The sequence below is a fragment of the Callithrix jacchus genome, chromosome 1, assembly GCF_049354715.1.
Source record: "Callithrix jacchus isolate 240 chromosome 1, calJac240_pri, whole genome shotgun sequence".
NCBI lineage: Eukaryota > Metazoa > Chordata > Mammalia > Primates > Cebidae > Callithrix > Callithrix jacchus.
In genome coordinates, this window is record NC_133502.1 from 99,976,959 (window position 1) to 99,995,151 (window position 18,193).

The 18,193-nt window shown below is 39.0% G+C and overlaps 1 protein-coding gene and 1 non-coding gene across 3 annotated transcripts in view; one reads left to right on the forward strand and one right to left on the reverse strand.

The window, feature by feature from the left end:
• Positions 1 to 18,193, forward strand: part of RASEF (RAS and EF-hand domain containing) — an 80,640-nt gene that overhangs the window by 1,667 nt on the left and 60,780 nt on the right. The window lies entirely within an intron of this gene.
• On the reverse strand, positions 15,390 to 15,494 carry LOC118148116 (U6 spliceosomal RNA). Its single transcript, XR_004734914.1, has one exon. It is a non-coding gene; the product is annotated as a U6 spliceosomal RNA (small nuclear RNA).

The window sequence follows — 18,193 nt, forward strand, 5'->3', positions numbered from 1 at the left end:
TCAAGATGTGAACGTTAACCCCACATCTTGTGAACTGAAAAACTCACTTTTTATAGGACGGAATAAAATGATAAAATGACACAATATACTCTACTCTTATTGCTCCGATAGAAATAACATATCAAGTTACTGACTTAATTATCAGGAGGTAAGGGGATGCTTACAGGTGGGATTTCAGGGCCTGGAGAGAGAGAGGCTCAGATTTTCTTTTTTGAGCTTCATTTGCATTTGTCCATCCCTTGGTACCTGCGCGTCTCCAGCTTCTATTTTTCACTTAATTCCCCAGCGAAACATACATTTCAGTGCTGTACGTGTTTTTCTGCTTTATGTTTGGGTTTTATCTGAAATGTTATTGAGTGCTAGCTGTGGTTATTAAGACGCTCTGAAAGGCATCATTTTGGTTAGCAGTTTGCACGTCTGAGAGGGAAGTCTGAAAAGGACGTATCCCTGGAAGGTAGTCAGTGTGCTTGTTCACTGCTTCTCAGCTTAGACTGGCAGGGCTGGAAGTCCTCACTTCCTCCTCCTCCCAGTTTCTCCCACCAGCATGGAAAGTAAGGGGAATACTGGGTATGGAGAGTGACTCACTGTGTAGAGAAAGTGGGTGTGTAAGTATCTTTTCTATCATTTACAAATGAATTACCTTCCCACCAGGGAAGCAGCAAAATTTAAACATTCCTACAACCTATACTCTTGCTTTTAGTCGCCTTTCATCTGTAACTTAGTCTGCATACAGCTGGTTAAAAAAAGTAAGAATTTTAGGAATGAGGCAGGGTGAGTCCACATCATATCGGATGTTATGTATGCATACATGTGGAACTGTTCTTTGCACTTCTCTAATCTCAGCAACATGTTTCACACACAGCCTTAAATGATTGAAATGACCTGGATCAGTCTACAAACCAGGACTTGGTGTTATTGAGGCATTGTTATTATCACGTTGCTTTTCCAAACTCTTCAGAGATTATTACCTCTAATGGGCACTGGTGTCACGTGGTAGACTTGTGTCCTAAGTCTCACCTCTTGATGTGATACTAACAAGTACAATATTTGTCTTCTCTCATGTTCAAGTGGAAGACATCTAAACTGAGTTGCTGCATCAGATTGTTGCTATGGCAGCCATCAGCTGTTTTGGTAAATTGGATTAATTCTACTTCACTTCCTCATACAGCTGTTCAACTTCCTTTCCTGCCATCCAAATGTGATTTAAAAACATCTTTTGTTATTGATAATACTGTTGGCATTATTCCAGCCAAACTTATTCCACTAACATTACTAGTTACCTGTTATATGCCAGATACTAGGTTGCTGAGGACAAAGAGAAGGATGATATGTAGTTTATGTCCTCAAGATGCTCATGGTGTGGGTGAAACAGTTTTCCAATGATTTCATCGAAGAACATTTAAAGGCAAAAGGGTTATTTGTAGGTAACTCCCTGTATTGTGGACATAGCCCAACAGATGGCTGCAAGCAAGAATTTTCTTTGAAGTCTTGAGCTTTTCTTTAAAAAAAATCATTAAGTTGTTCATCTTAGTACAGAATATTTGGGAACTTGTTTTAATATAAAATAGAGTTTCTTCTGAAGGGAGAATTGTCTTTTTAGGATTGTGTGCTATTCCAACTTGTGGCATTGTTTCCCACCTGGCACTCCATCTTATCCCTGTTGACAGCCTGCCCCGGGCCTATCCTGGGGAATGTTCACATCCAGTTTGAGAAGAACGGATATTAAATAGGAAAACATTTGGTTCCTATAAAGGCAAAGCATGGTACTGTTGACAGGACTTTCATTTCAAGGATCTTTCAATCAAAATATTAAGCAATTTTGGGTTCAATCCCCAGTTATCAATAATTGTGATGTTAGAGGGAAGATAATATTGCATCATTAAGGGATGGATGAAAGTGGCCTTTGGGATGTGTGTCATTCTTGAGTTCATTTTCTCTTAGAAAATTGAGGGCCTTTTTCTTTTAAAGACTGGGGAAGGAGTGTCCAAGGAGTTTTGTGACCTGGAAAGCTGAATCTGGCAGGTGTGAAGGGTCTGCACTGTCAAGATGGGGCTTGACCACTTCCTGGTCAGTTTGGTAAGATCAGCCAACAGGTGGAAGCAGCAGGACAATGTGATGTGGTTACCTAAGAGAATTTGGGAGGGCAGGTGCTACCAGCACTAGAAAAGTCACGGAAGTAGGAAGAAAATGTGTGGGTGTTAAGGGTGGAGGGACGGACAGAGAGCAAACTTATAATGGAGCCTCCTTAGTTTCTGATGCCAGGGTCATTGTCTTGGTGAAAGGGAGTTTCATACCCAGGAGACACTCAGTAAATGTTTGCCAAATGAATGGAATCAATCAGTATTCTTTGATTCTTGTTTCATATATCTGCATTTTGAGAGAGAGTATAGTTGGTTTAAGCTGTGAGCATTGTCTCCACTTCTTTTGCACATTCTGTCATGTTTTCTTTTTTTCCAGTTACTGTTGTGAGGTCATCTTGGTGTTCAGAGACTGCCAAGAGAAGGAAATAAGGTGTGTGTGTGTGTGTGTGTGTGTGTGTGTGTGTGTGTATTGAGCATTTGATAGAGGACTGAGAGGAGGGATAGGGCTGAAGCTTTTCAGTGTTTTCTCAACTCCATGTGTAGCAATTTTGAGTGTTATCTGGGAATTGATTGATGCCAATTAATTAACTTAGAACCCCACATTCTCACAAACAGGAACCTGAGGGTGCAGCTGGCACTGGAACCATCATGGGTCTGTGAGTGGACACAGGTATCCTCAAAGTGGCCAAAGCCAGGACAGCTGCAGTTCAGGCGCCTGCTGTGTGACAGGTATCTGTGATGGGTGACCTGCCAGGCAGGGCTAGACCAGGATTTGTTGAGATGTCAAAATCAGTGCCGTTAGTTGCTTCACATGGTTTATGATGTTTCTACATGCGCAGTGTTGAAGGGGATTCTTTTATTTGGTAATATAAAAACAAATTTAACTGAGAGGAACAAAACCTTTCCATATTTGAGTTGTATACAGATTGGCAAATCGGCTTACCTTATTAAACTCGAGGAAAAGCTAACCCATTGGACAGCAATCCTATTTAACTGGGAAATTTTTATAAACAAGTATCTGCCAGTAGCCAGAGGCATAGTTTCAGTACTGGTGAGGGCTGCTTTTCCCTTCCCCCTTCTTGGGTTCTAGTTTCCCATGTGAGAATGAGTAATAGTGTAGTTGCTTCACAGCTCCCTTGATTTACATGATTCAGTAGTTGACAAGATAGAAAAGGGAGAGGAGAGACAGGCAGAGAAAGACATAAACACATCAGGAGTGAGCCAGAGAGCAAGAGAGAAGGCCAGAGATAAGAGTGGCAGAGCAGGACACCAGAGAGGGAGTGAAACACAGTGATCAGATGGAGGGGAAAGGGAGAGAGACTGGTAGATTCCATCTTGCCTCAGTTTCTCCTCTTTCCACTCAGTGAGCCTATGACCCTGAGCCACTTGAGATGAGAGTGGCAAATCAGCTCTTCTTTCTTTGATCTCAGCTCTTCAGTATCTTCCACATGTGAGCATCTTGGTGTTTTGGGATGTGTATGTGGTATTTAAAGATGAATATATATGTATTTTTTCGTGTTCATGGCCTTGTGTCTGGTTCTCATCCAAGAAGAGAAGACGTGTTCTAGCCTTACAACATAGGGCGGGCTACACCTGAGTCCTAGATGAGGTCCAAGGGCTCTTTTGATTGTATGGGACATTTACCTTGAGTACCAGCTGTGGGATCTACAGTGTCCTCACCGTAGGGTTTCTGGAGGTTTATTTACCTTTTCTGGATTCTGAACCGGGATCCTAACATCTGTGTCTCTGTCTCCCTCTGTATCTGTATCTCCTTGTTTTTTAACTGTTGCTATTGTGGAGCTTTTTGCTTTTTCTCTTTAATGTGTCCTCCTTCACAGTTAATGTGTATCATTACTCTGTTGAGTGGGAGAAACCTGTCTCTTAATAACTACAGCTCATTATTGGTGTATAGAAATGCTGCTGATTTTTTTGTACATTGATTTTTGTATCCTGAGAATTAAATAGTTTATCAAAGCTTAGGAGTCTTTTATAGGAGTCTTTAGGGTTTTCTAGGTATAAGATTATATTCTTAGCCAACAGAGGTAATTTGACTTCCTCTTTACTGGTTTGGATGCATTTCTTTCTTTCTTTTGCTCTGGCTAGGACTTTCAGTACTGTACTGAGTAGGAATGGTGAGAGCGGGTGTCCTTGCCTTGCTCCAGATCTTAAAGGAAATGAACCTTCAATCCTTCCCCCTGGGCCTTGTGTGAATCTGTGCATGCCTTAGGTTTTATGGGCTCTACTTGCTGGAGGGGGGTGGCCACTTCTGGTTCTGATATTTGAATTTAATCTCAAGTTAGTAATTTCTTTTTGGCTTTCAGATTTTGGAAAGGTATTGTGACCTTCTGGTCCTTAGAAGGCTCTCCATTTTAGCCATCTGGGCAGTGGCCTGCTGTGACTCTGATAATTCACTGATTGCTCAGAGCTTTGTTCTCAGAATTTGAAGAAAGATGATTTATTCTGTCCTTATAGTCCTTAAAACTTAAGTGTTCTCGGGGAGACTGTATTCCCAGAACTACAGACTCTTCTCTAGCTTTTCCTCGAACCTGAACTTGTGATTTACTCTTTTCCAAAATTACTGTTAAATTCAGTTGTACTACCCCTCTCTGTAAGCACTTAAAAATCTTTATCTGTTTCTTATTTTCTGCCCAAGTTATCCAATCTTTTTTCACTTGTAAAAAGAAAGTAGCTGTATCATATACAGGAAAGGTTAGTGTGCCATGGTGATTCCAAGTGCGTTTTGAATCCTTTTTCTCTCCTAAGAGGGTATATACAGTATACATTCTTGCTTCATGCATAACATATTACAGTTTAGGTAGCACTCGAGTGCAGTGTGTACTCAGAAGGGAGAAATGGGAAGAGATTATTTATTCTGCATGTTCAGGGCCGCCTCACCTGACAGTATTAGTCTCATGTGAGGTTGTAAAATGGAAAGTAAACACTGTCTCCCAGAGGAAGGTTCTAATGGTGGAATTTATCTATGACACATAGGATTTCTTTAGAATTATTTTGTCAAACAAGTTCATTCTTTCAACTTGTAAATATTCAGGGTCTTCCAAATGATAATTGCTTTTGTCAGAGTCATAAGAAAAGAAGAATGGATTTTAACCCTTAAGGCCGTAGTCTGTCTGTCTTATAAAAACAAGATACACAGCTCCAGGAGTGCAAATGTTTCTTTGATCCTTTTTCTAGTTCATCCAGTATTGACATTGCCTTGACATCTCACTAGGCACTATACACACCTGACCCTGACCTTGTTTCTCACCTTCTTAAATACTCAGGAGTTACTGACACCTGAAGGACCTGGAATGCGAAATAATGAATGAGAAAATTCTTCCCGGTGCACCAAAATGCCACTCATTCTAGACTATGGATGTTTCACATAGAATGTTTCTCAAACTGGGAGCCATAGACCCTTTGGGCTCTTTACATATATCTTTGGGAGTTTTAAAAGACCAAATATTCTTATTTACATTTTGGCAATAATGTAAAATAAATTGATGTGAGCTCATTCCAGATCACCTGCATTACAGATTTGGATGACTCTTGCATTACTGATTTGGCTACACAGTTTCAAAACTTGCCTTTGTGTTTGTGAGGTGTCCCATAGCACTCTGTGCATTGTCACAGGCTGACAAGAAAGGCAGAAAGGTGGGCTCTGTGTGTGAGCCATTTGTTCACATAAACCAAAGGTGACTGATGACAGGGTGTGGAATTTTCTGTGGTCTCAACAGAAAAGAGTTGGGAGAATAGGGTTTTGATCATAGAAGTGTGCTCAAGATTGCTACATATGAGCTGCCAGTCCCACACTGACATTGACTGTGGAGATTCAGCTTGGAAAACTGCATCTTCTGTTAGATCAGCTGACTATTGCTAATTTTGATGTCATCGATTTTGTAAACGTGTGTCGGTTCTGATGCTGTTGGTATGAGTTTATATCTGATTTATGTTTGTTCATAGTTAAGGGTAATGAGTTATGAGCAATTTTTAAGTCAACTCTGGAATTCATAGGAGTCGTTTTTTTTTTTTTTGGAGACAGAGTCTTGCCCTGTTGCCCAGACTAGAGTGCAGTGGTGCAATTTCAGCTCACCGCAACCTTTGCCTCCTGGGTACCAGTGATTCTCCTGCCTCAGCCTCAAGAGTAGCTGTGATCATAGGTGTGCACCACCATGCTTAGCTAATTTTTGTATTTTTAGTTGAGAGATGGGCTTCACCACGTTGGCTAGGCTGATCTTGAACTCCTGGGCTCAGGTGATCTGTCCGCCTTGACTTCCCAAAGTGCTGGCATTACAGGAGTGAGCCACCACAACCAACCTCACAGGAGTCTTTAATAAGATCTATGTGTTAATCAAGTGTGAGAAGTATTATTCTAATGATATTTGAAATCCTCAAGAACTGTATAGGATTGAAAACATGAGTGTTTCATTTCTCAATGTGTGTTTATCTCTTCTGTCATTTAAATTGAGGGCATAACACTGTAGAAAAAGTAAACCTCAAATTTCCCAATCCTATACAAGGAATATCTGTGTTGTTTTCCCACAGAAGAAACTCTTCTCACCCTTTTTCCTATTTTCTCATCCATCCATCCATTCATTTATTTACTCATTCATTCCTTAACTTAACAAACATGTTTTTTTTGTATCCACTGTATGCCCAGGACTGCACGAGGCCCTGAGTACTTAGAATAGTCTCCTGCCAAAAGCCAAAGTTGCTTGGCTGGTTTCTCTGTATTCAGAAGATGACGATATCAGTGAGGATATAGAGTGGCAAGAATCACGAGGTAGATGGCCCATGTCCAGCTTTCACCGATGGTCAGAAATCAAACAGACCAGCTACACTTGGGGAGTTTCCTCCTCTCTACCACAGAAAAGTGACACCTTCATGCCTTCCCTTGCAAGGCCAAAGTGAACTTTCTTTCGTAATCCTGCATCAATAGGACTACAGGTCCTTGTCAAATGACCTCCAGGCTCCTTCTGCTCTTACTACACCATGGGCTGTGATTGATGCAATGGAGAAGGGTACACAAACATGGAGGCCTCCACAGCCAGTCAGATAATGTTAACCTATTGATACTGAGTTTATGGCCAGTAAGAGCCTCTGCTTCATATGCTGGGGGGACAGCCACTTAGCTCAGCCACTTCTCAGCTCTGGACAGCAGCTGCCGTGCAGGATGCAGGTTCAATGTTGATAGCTATGCTGGATTTTAAGTGCAAATTTTCAGTTTTGCATCGCTCTGAAGTTCAAAGCACATGGGTGGAGGAGGCAGCATTTCCAGTGTGCAAGCCTGTTTCCTACCTGTGAATGTGTCCTGGTTAATTCAAGTGTTAGGTTTGATCTCATTTCGAAGACCCCTGTTGATTCCAGCGTGTTATTCCATGTCATCCTAACTTAGAACTTTAATGGCGCTACTTATTTCCCTTCCAATTTTGTGGGATACCCTTTTAACCCTTTTATCTTTACTTTCATGCTCTTAGATGTTATTGTACTTTGCAGAGTTATCTTGCTCAGGCTCAACAGATGTTGTTGTATAATATTTTTTTACTTCCAGGTTATGCTGCCCTAATGGGTATGTCCTAGGGGAGGAGGGCTGAGCTATGAATGCATTGAGATGTCCAGAACACTTATTACTCTGATATTTTTCTTTCTCTTCATCTGAAGCTGGAAGTACTTGGCTGTCACAGATTTCAAGATGTGTAAAAAGTCAATTGGAATAGAATGATTTGTGATAAAAAAAAATTAGGGAATTTAGTTATGAGAGGTAATATTTTCTGGTATTGTAGCATTGTTTTCTTTCATTGTTGGAATTCTTTGTCCACTAAGCAAAAATTATATTTTAGGGCTAAGAAATTTGAATAGCCACAAAAGCCGTGTGTCTGTGTTTCTTTTCCTCTTTTGGTTTTTTCATTGTTTCTTTTTTTGTTTTGTTTTGGAGTAGTCTCATACAGATTCAGTCAAGCTTGTTCCTTAAGTGTTCTCACATGTATGTGGCCTTTTTGTCCATTTTTAATTGACCAGGCAAAAACATTCAAGATAATGGCATGTTCTGAGAGCTCCTTCCCACCACATGCACACCAAGAACAGCCACTATCTTCAATTTCAATTTTTTTTTTCAGACAGAGTCTTGCTTTGTTGCCCAGGTTAGAGTGCAGTGGCATGATCTCAGCTTACTGCGACCTCCGCCTCCTGGGTTCAAGCAATTCTTCTTCCTCAGCCTCCTGAGTAGCTAGTATTATAGGTACCCACCACCACACATCAGCTAATTTTTGTATTTTTTTGTAGAGATGGGGTTTCACCACCTTGACCAGGCTGGTCTCAAACTCCTGACCTTGTTATCCACCTGCTGCAGCCTCCCAAAATGCTGGGATTACACAATTTCAATTTTTTAAATTTAGTTTTTGCATGTCTTATGGGAATATTCAGCTTTGGTAACCTGTGTGATCATTTACAGTTAACTATAAAAGTATAGCACAGCCGGGCGCAGTTGCTCACACCTGTAATCCCATCACTTTGAGAGGCCAAGGTGGGCAGATCACTTGAGGTTGTGAGTTTGAGATTAACCTGACCAACATGGAGAAACCTCATCTCTACTAAAAATGCAAAATTAGTTGGGCATGATGGCACATACCTTTAATCCTAGCTACTCGGGAGGCTGAGGCAGGAGAATCACTTGAACCTGGAATGCAGAAGTTGTGGTGAGCCGAGATCTTACCATTGCACTACAGCCTGGGCAACAAGATTGAAACTCTGTCTCAAAAAAAAAAAGAATGGCACATGCTCAGACGGCCATTTTGTCATAATGGTATCTTTGATCAAGTATACCTTTTAATTAACTAGATAGAAAGCAAAACAGTACAAAAGGAGTTACTTATTGTGAAGTCCGATTGCAGTGGTGAAAGTATCACCTATTGTTAGCTGCCTGTAGTAGCTACCTGGTGAGAGGGTGAGGGCTCATGGGAGGTTTAGGTGGCATTTCCTGATGGATAGCATGCCCGTCTGCTTAGGCATGGCGGACTCTACCAATTCATTGCCTGGCATGACACAGTCACCTCATAATTCTTATTTCTATAAAACAGTTACAGTCCGTCTGCATGTACCTGCATTGTACTAAAAAAAATCTTGAGTACCAGAACTCATGGGAAGCTCTAGCAAAGCACAAAGCAGAAATGAATGTCAGATTGATTCTGTGTATACAGATTCAGGGTTTCGTGTTGGTCTAATAGGATGATACATCACCTCTCTCCTAAGAGATTATAGCGAATGAGCTATCTTCAGGACAATAAAAGTCCATTAGTCCACACAATTCAGAAATCTATTAGGTTGTTAGAGTCCTAATGACCGTAGCTAAAATTAAAATATGATGGGATAGCTGAGCACTTGGAGCCTTGAGAAATGACCTACAATGTTGAATGATGTTTAAAATTAAGGTTCTTATCAGTAACAAAGTTTTTATTCAGCTCTTTCATCAGTCCTAGCATACATTCACTGTGAAGCTGGTACATTGATTTACACTGATTAGCTCCAATGAAAGTGCAGTGATTTAAGACATTTATATTTGTTAAGAGTTCTCCAGAGAATCAGAACCAATAAGATGTGTGTGTGTGTGTGCGCGTGCGCGTGTGCATACATGTATGTATACATACATATATGTGTTACGTATATACCATATATATACACACATATCTTTTTACATGTTATTTAGAAAGAGAGAGAGAGATTGATTTTAGGGAATTGACTCATGTGACTGTAAGTCATGAGGCTGGTAAGTCCAAACTCTGCAGTGTGGGATAGCAGGCTGGAGACCCAGAGGGAGAGGTTGAGGTTGCAGTCCAGGTGAAAAAGTCATCTGCTAGCAGAATTCCCCTCTTCCTCCTGGGAGGTCAGTCTTTGTTCTATTAAAGTCTTTGCTGAGTGAATGAGGCTCGCATACCCACATTATGGAGGGTAAACTACTTTACTCAAAGTCTACTGATTTAAATGTTAATCTCATGTACAGAATACCTTCACAGCAAAATACGCACACGTTTGAGCAAGTATTTGACAACTGTGGCCTAGCCAGTTTGACATAAATAAAATTCACCATCATAGCCACGAAGGGAGTTTTTCAGATATTCTCAGTTTTGTGAAGATCAGAGAGTATTTTTGAATGCTCATAGCTTATAATATAAATAACAGAAAAATTTTAAACTATTTGAATCTGCAAAAACTCCTACACATATGTTATATCCATTCACCTTCCAAATGCCTAAACACTCCACAACCCAAAAGTACCAAATTTCTAAGGCAACTTTAAAGTTACTAATTTTTTTTAGTCTTTCAAGAAAAGGCTTGCCCTACATCTGCTTATGGCTCTGAGATGCTCCTGCTCTGAGAAGAGATCTTATTATTCAGCCTTGTTCCTACCCCTCCATCCTCACCCTACAATGCCACTCTCATCAGAATATTCATAACTTCAAACTGAGCACATCGGAGAAGATACATCTTGGATTTGAGCAGCCTTAGCCATCCAGCAAGCCACACAAACATTTTGCTTTGCTGGACTTTCCTGGGCAAATTCACTGCTTGCTGGCTTCCCTTCTTCTTTTCCTTCCTTCTCACACCTTCCTTCCCTCCTTCTGCAAGTGCTCTGTGAAAGGAAGGCATGGTGCCAAGAAGTCCAAAGGCTGACATTTTAATGAGGAACAGTAAGAAATTTTTTTTTAGGAATGGGTTCTTATCTGCTATGCCCAACTTCTAGTTATCTTCCGTGAGTTGGAAGTTACTAACAGGGATATAATATGAGAGCACAGGGAAGCCAGAAGTGTTCCACCAGGTATAGGTCCCAACGCAGCCACAAGAGAGCTGCTTGATTCATAATTCAGTTCCCAGCAGCTCAGCAGGCACTGGTGTTAAATCACATCTCTCTACTAGTCAAGGCGTTTCTAGAAATGCAAACTCCTAGGTCCCACTGCAGACTCCTGGAAGTATCTGCATTTTAACAGAATTCCCGAATGGTTTGTGTATGTCTTATCTGCTGGGCAGATGTTTTCAAAAAGGCAGAAAAGACCCAGAAAAAACATGCTGAACTGAGATAGAAAAAGCAAACTTTGCTGATTTCAAAATTTTGCCTTGGGATGCTTCTGCTTATTTGATATCTGAATTTTGAGACATTCATGACTGAATTTACCTTGAGGATACAGTCATTTATACTCTATCATATATTTCGTGTATTTTGTGAATGTATTCTTCAAAGACAAAAACAGATGCAATAAAGCAGAGCATAAGTATATAGCTTGCTGAGTTTTCGGACGAAACACTTGGATAAATCAGAATGAAGAAACAGAACATTTTCCTGTATTGCAAAAGCCCAGGGTCCCCCCTCAATCACTGCAGACCCCTCTTTTGCAGAGGAGTCATTGTCCTTTACCTCTGTTTTGATGCTACATGCATAGGTCCATAAAATGCATTTGGCTTCTTTCAGTCACCATGATGTTTCGGAGCTTGTAATTTAAAACTTTTTTTTTCATTGCTGTAGAGTATTCCACAGTGTGAAAATGCCACAGTTTATTTATCCAGTTTACTATTAATGGCCGTTTGCATAATTTCGACTTCATGGCTGTCACACGTAGTACTGCAGTAATCATCTGTCACAAGTCTTTTGGTAACCATATGGACGTGGGCAATGCTTTGGTCAGAAAAATTGTAAAATCACTGAAGCTTTCCTTGCTAACTCAGGGCCATCATTATGAAGTCTAGTTTTATCCTGGGAGGTAGTAGTAGAATGATATCCCCAGGGATTTGTGGAGTTGGTAGTTCAGCTTGACTTTTTAAGTTCTCTTGTAGAGTGTTTGTCCTTGCTGTCAGGCTGCAAATGACGTTCTATTATTCTCAGTACTTCCTTCCTTCTTAGGTCTTTTGTCTGTTGAAGTTCTGGAAAACAAATTATCAGGTACATTAGAATTGTGTTTTAAAGGCCCTGTTTGAATGTAGATTATTCCTGTACCATGAAGAGTTGTCTCAGAGGCTGTTTTACTTTTTTTTTCTGACTTTCCACCCTCCTTTTGGATTCTCCTTGGTGTCAGATACCTGAGTTTCACATAGCTGGAGTGCTGCCATCATTTTGAAATTGTAATATTATTTGTAGTTTTACTCCCGTTCCATTTTAATTCATATATTAACTCCTTTTTCAGTTTTGTTTATATTGGAGGTTCCTCAAGTAGATGCTGTAGTTCTAAATTATCTTTTTAGAAATTCAGCCACTTAGAGAGATAAGCACAAAACATTGAGTTATATTATTTTGAACACAAATACATAGGTGCCCAGCCAGGAGTGGGCATGGTTCACGCTGAAGAAACCCACTGGAGTCTGTCAGTCACCTCATGTCTTGGGCTCCAGCCTCGTAGTTGGTCACTGAAATTATTTTTAATCCTTTCTCTTTTGAGTCTTAGGGGAATGCTTAAAAAACTACACACCAGGGTAAACAAATACTACTGCTTTGTGGATTCTCCTTGTCTACCCAAGCAAATTGTTGTAATAACTGTATGACAACTTTCGTTACAGTACTTGGACTTAATGCAACAAGCAGGCATTTATTTCCATTTCCCGTAGTAGCTTTGCATTTGTTTTGCTGCCCAGAGGGGTATGTTATTATCCAAGCAGGTGAGAGAGGAATTCAGTTCATACCACATCCAGAAACAACTGGAAACCAATGGAATGTTAAACGTTTGGGATAAAAAAATATAAACTGAGATAAATGTAAATATACAGCTTACTGAAATTGCTTTTCCCTTATCTGATGAACCAGTGAGTTAAGATGATGACTCAATTAAGGGAAGACTGATTTTTCTTTTCTTGACTCTTCCTGGGGGTTGAGGTCAGACTCCGTTGGCAAATGGTGTTTGCAGATCTGGAGGTTGTTTGCCCTTTTAGTGAACTGTGGCTCTGGGAGCACAAAAGTAGACCAGTGGCAGGACAACTGATCCTTGAATAATGTGCAGAAGTCAGATTATAATGAGAGTTTTGGCTGCCTTTTTTTTTTCTAAAGCAAATTTCAGAAAATCATCCTTTATTCTGCAGAAAATCAAATGAAAAAGTAATGAAATTTTACAGCAGTTTGCTGGGAAAGCAGTGGAGTGAACAGATGATGGGCAGTGGGGTCTGTCTCAGGAGGCTTCCGTCTCCCCCCATTTTCCTTATGGAAAATGTACCCCAAGCACCACTGAGTGAGACCAGGAGCCTCAAAGGGTCTTAACTGTTGAAATGTCAAATTAGAGCTGTTAGCAACATTTTATTTCAAAGGGGAAATGTGTTTAAGAAAAGTCCCAAGAAAATCTTGACAACTGATTTTACTTAGTTTGGTATTTTTTATCTGTTTTTTTGTATCTTTTCATAAAACAGAAAGACTGGAACAGTGTTATTGATTTACCTTTGTGATTGATAGGTAGCAAGGTAGACAGGTAAAAATCAGGGATTCTTAAAAGTAAATTATAAAATTCTGTGACATGTCTTTTGGGACAGTAACTAAACAAATATCACATATAGAAATAGTTTTAACATAATTCGAAGATGTTATAGAAAATAATTTCATGCTTAATTACATTAACTGTATAGCAAACTTAGCAAATTCTGAGTTAAATGCCAAGCATTTAATAGTCAGTGGTAGGTATTCAAGATATAATAAATGCTAATTCAGGAAATATATTTGCTATTGAATGAAAAAGTAGAATGCACCTACATAGTCCAGAATGTACTGATTTCAGAAGAAAAAAAAATGTGTTCTTTACTGGTATTCATGATCCTGTAGCATATTAAAAAATCATTTGGAAATTTTAGAATGACAAGAAAATTCTTATCTTTTGTAGAAGCTAGTGGTGAAATATCTATGTATGCAATATAATGTCTGTTGATCTCCATAGAATCATGTAACTTAATTTATTTTTGGAACTCATATATGCTATTAACAAATACAAATATCATTTTGTTAAAAATTATATTTTGTTAAATATAATTTATATATTATATAAAATATAATATAATAAACTATAATAATTTTAATTTAAAATTATATTTTGTTAAAAATATTTTGTTAAAAATTATATTTTGTTAAAAATTATATTTTGTTAAAAATATATTTTGAAGTATATTCAAAATATATTCAGGAGTTAATACATTGGTTTAGCCATTCAGCTGATGTTGAGATTTCAGCACCCTCAGCCCACAAAAACACAAATCTGAGGTGAAGTGTATTACTCCATTTTTATACTGCTTTGAAAAAAATACCTGAGACTGGGTAATTTATAAAGAAAAAGAGGTTTAACAGACTCACAGTTCCAAATGGCTGGGGGGTGAGGGAGGAGCAAAGGTACGTCATGGGCAGGCAAGAGAGTGTATATAGGGGAACTGCCCGTTATAAAACCATCAGGTCTCTTGAGATGTATTCACTATCACTAGAACAGCAAGGAAGAACCCTGCCCACATAATTCAGTAACCTTCCACCAATACCTCCTATGACACATGGGGATTATGGGAGCTACAGTTAAGATGAGACTTGGCTAGGGATGCAGCCAAACCATATCAGAGGCCCCAAAATAAAGGGGCTTCTGCATACCAGAAGTAGTTCCAGATATCAGCAATTCAGACAGTTTCTTGAGTTGGACTTATTTTCAGCTTTCTTAGCATCTGTTATATAGGAAATAGTGGATGCATCCCCATTGAAAACAATGTGAAAGGAGAAAAGGGAAAAGTTAGTGGAGAAGGCAGCAGCCCACTGAAGGCCAGTGCATGCTCATGCATGAAAAGTTCAGATGGAATCTGGTGTGCTTTCTAGAATCTCCTACTTTCTCACTGTGTTCAGCAGGGGAGATCCTTTTCAGCTTGGTAATCATATGGACAAATTCCCATAGTTTGTCCTCTCCCTAACCCTGTGCAGGCAAAGCTCACCTGCTCACTCCTTCTCGCCATTGCTCTCTTTATTCTCTCTGAGTCAGAATTCTGAGCCTGCTGCAGATCCAGTACAAAACTCCACCTTCTCCATGTCAGCTCACGTTCAGCCCTTCTTCTCCAGACCTCCTGCCTGCTTCATTCATTCATTAATGAGGTAATGCAGGTCAAACTTATAGGTGCTGGGTGTTGCAAGGGATATGAGACTGATAGGGTGACAGAGAAGGTAAAACATCTATCTATGGAAAACTCAATACACAGAACTCAGATGAAGTATGGCAGGGGATAGGACGGGAGGGATTTCCTGTGGCTGAAGTATTCAGGGCTGACTTTCAGAGGTGACTTTTAGGAAAGCCTTGGCTGGATGTGTGGGATTTGACTTCTTTTTTTTTTTTTAATATGGAACGCTTCACAAATTTGCGTGTCATCCTTGCTCAGGGGCCATGCTAATCTTCTGTTTCGTTCCAATTTTAGTATATATGCTGCCGAAGTGAGCACAGATTTGACTTCTAAATAGTGTGTATGAAGGGCTTAAATTTTGATCAAAGACTGGGATTAAAATGTACTTTGATCAGGGAGGGAAGAATTTGTTTGTCAGCCCTCCAGTCTCCAAAATTGAAAAACAACAACAAAACAAACACCAAACAGTTAAGATATGGGATGATATGAAATCAGTCAAGAAAACATGCTTCATCTGAACCTTGTCTCCTTTGTTGAAAAGTTATGTATTTCGTGTTGAGCCCTCTACAAAATACTTGACATTGAGCACCTAAGGATGGAAAAAGAGTGAAGCAATGAGATAGGAAACTAGAGTGGCCATAGAATTGATTCCCCACACCAGGACTTGTATGAGAACAAAATGAGGAGAGCTAATGTACTTTAAATTATATAATTTTCTCAAAATATTATTTTATTATCTGGCAAATTGCTTTTATTATATAAATATTTCTATATAATGGTCTAGTCAAAAAATTTAAAAAGTAAGTTATTTGTAAAATATATAAAAGGTGTATGTACGTAAAGCAAAAAATTTACCACTATGTGAACATTAAAAATTGCATGAGAAAAATAGTACTGGAACATATTAAAATATTTTAATGTTAATTACCAATATCTCTCTCTACTGCCAAATTGCTGGTACATTTCTGAAGAATACATCTTCTTTCAATAATGTTTCATATTATGCTTAATTTTTTCCATAATATATGTTATATGTGCCACCAATTCCAGGTGCATTTCTGTTTCACAGATTTCTTAATTTGGTAAAAATATAATTTTTACTGCATGCTTTATTCCTTTATTTTTCACTGAATTTATAATAGCACTTGTGATAATAAGATTGGATGTTTTATCTTTGACAGAATGAAATTCCTGAACTTTGATTCCATTCAGTGGATGTGAAAAAAAAACCATTACTAGAATTGGTGCAGCTGTTTTTTTTTTTAAGCATCTCATTGCACTGATGTGAAACTAGCTTCATTTCCCTTTGTGGAGTTCTTTTTCTGCTAATGCAGACCTATACACTGCTATCATTTCCCTCTGCATTTATACAAGATAATCTGTAATAAAAATTTGTGCAGAATTAATTTGGAACAACAGTGTATTAATCTAAGAAAAAAGTCATGTTTCACAGGTGATATGTAAGTCAGTCTTCTACAGCTGCATGAATAAAACTCTGGACTCTGAAGAACATGGTTTTCTTAAAAGACATAGATCCTGTTGCTTCTTCAGGAGATATCTTTTTTCTGGTTTTCATGTGGCTAATAATGTCACTATGGGGCATCATGATATCACTGTAGGGCACCATGGTGGAGGATAATATTGACAAACTTTTGTTTTTAAAAGAAGATAGTATAGTGTTCCTGTGTACCTGTACTTACTTTTCCTTATTATTAATATCTTGCTTTGCTGCAGTACAATTGTTACAATTAATGAACTGATTAGTGATTCACTATTATTAAATAAAGTCGACATTCGGATTTCCTTGATTTTCCCCTAAGTCCCTTTCTCACTGTTGTTCCAGCATCCATTTAGGACACCATGTTCCATTTTGTTGTCATGTCTCCTTATGCACCTCTTGGCTATGGCAGTTAACCATTTGGAGCAGGTATGCATTTATCTACTTTCTTGAGGAAAGGAAATTGAGTACTCAACATTTTATTAAGCGCACACCATTTTTTGTTCGTTTTTTGAGGTTGTTGCTCCCAGAAGAGTTTACTGCAAAATATGAAAACATTGCCATCCAATAAAATAACTAGAATACACTTAAACCGTATAAAAAAGGTCAACTCGCTGTAGCAAGAGCATTCCAGGTACTCTCCATCGCTCTGAGGCAGTCCTGTCCAATTTGTGTTTTCTGTAGGTATTTCATGTGCACTATGTTTGTAATTTTCCAATTTCCCACTGACTCGACCACACGGCTTCCTGGCAGCATTTCACACATCTCACAGGTAGGAGCACAGCTGGCTGACTTTCCAGGTGGTTGGCAGAGACAGCTGCTTCCAATTTTTCTCCACCACCATCTGAGTCCTGACGGAGTTCTCTGCCTCCGGCTTCTCTTGTCCAAGCTTAGTTTATCAGTGAGTGTTCTGCTTCCTGACCCTGAAAGGAAAGTTTTAGTTACATTGTGTCTGGAAAGGATCAGAGAGATGGTTTATTCCTGATTATCTTCTGATTTAGCCACTTATTATTCTACCTTTTCACTGCATGATGTCTCACACACTAATAGGTGAAAATAGAGATACAACAAACTCACCTGGGATTAGTTTAATGCATCTGTTAATAACTTTAAGTGCACAGTTGGTACACAGTTTAATGACAGGTAATAAATGTTGTGACTTTTTGGTTAAAATGAAAGGGAAATTCTAGTTAGATGCTTAACGTGGACAGGATACAGGACAACGAGCATCAACTGGGACTGCCCTAAATCTTGGAAGGTGACAGATGTTATCTAAAGAGAAATTTTACATAAAAATTGATATTGTACTGCTTATTTTCTCCTCAGCTCCTGTCTTTTTTTTTGGCCAAAGTAGAAATATTTTTTTCCATGAAAAATACCTATAATATACCTACTTGTGCTAACACTACTAGATTATGCCTACATTTAACTTGCCTCAGGTTAAGTTTGTGTTGGTTTTTTTTTTTGACTCAGGTTAAGTTGATAGAAGAGAAATACTGGGAGAGCAAATGCACATTGC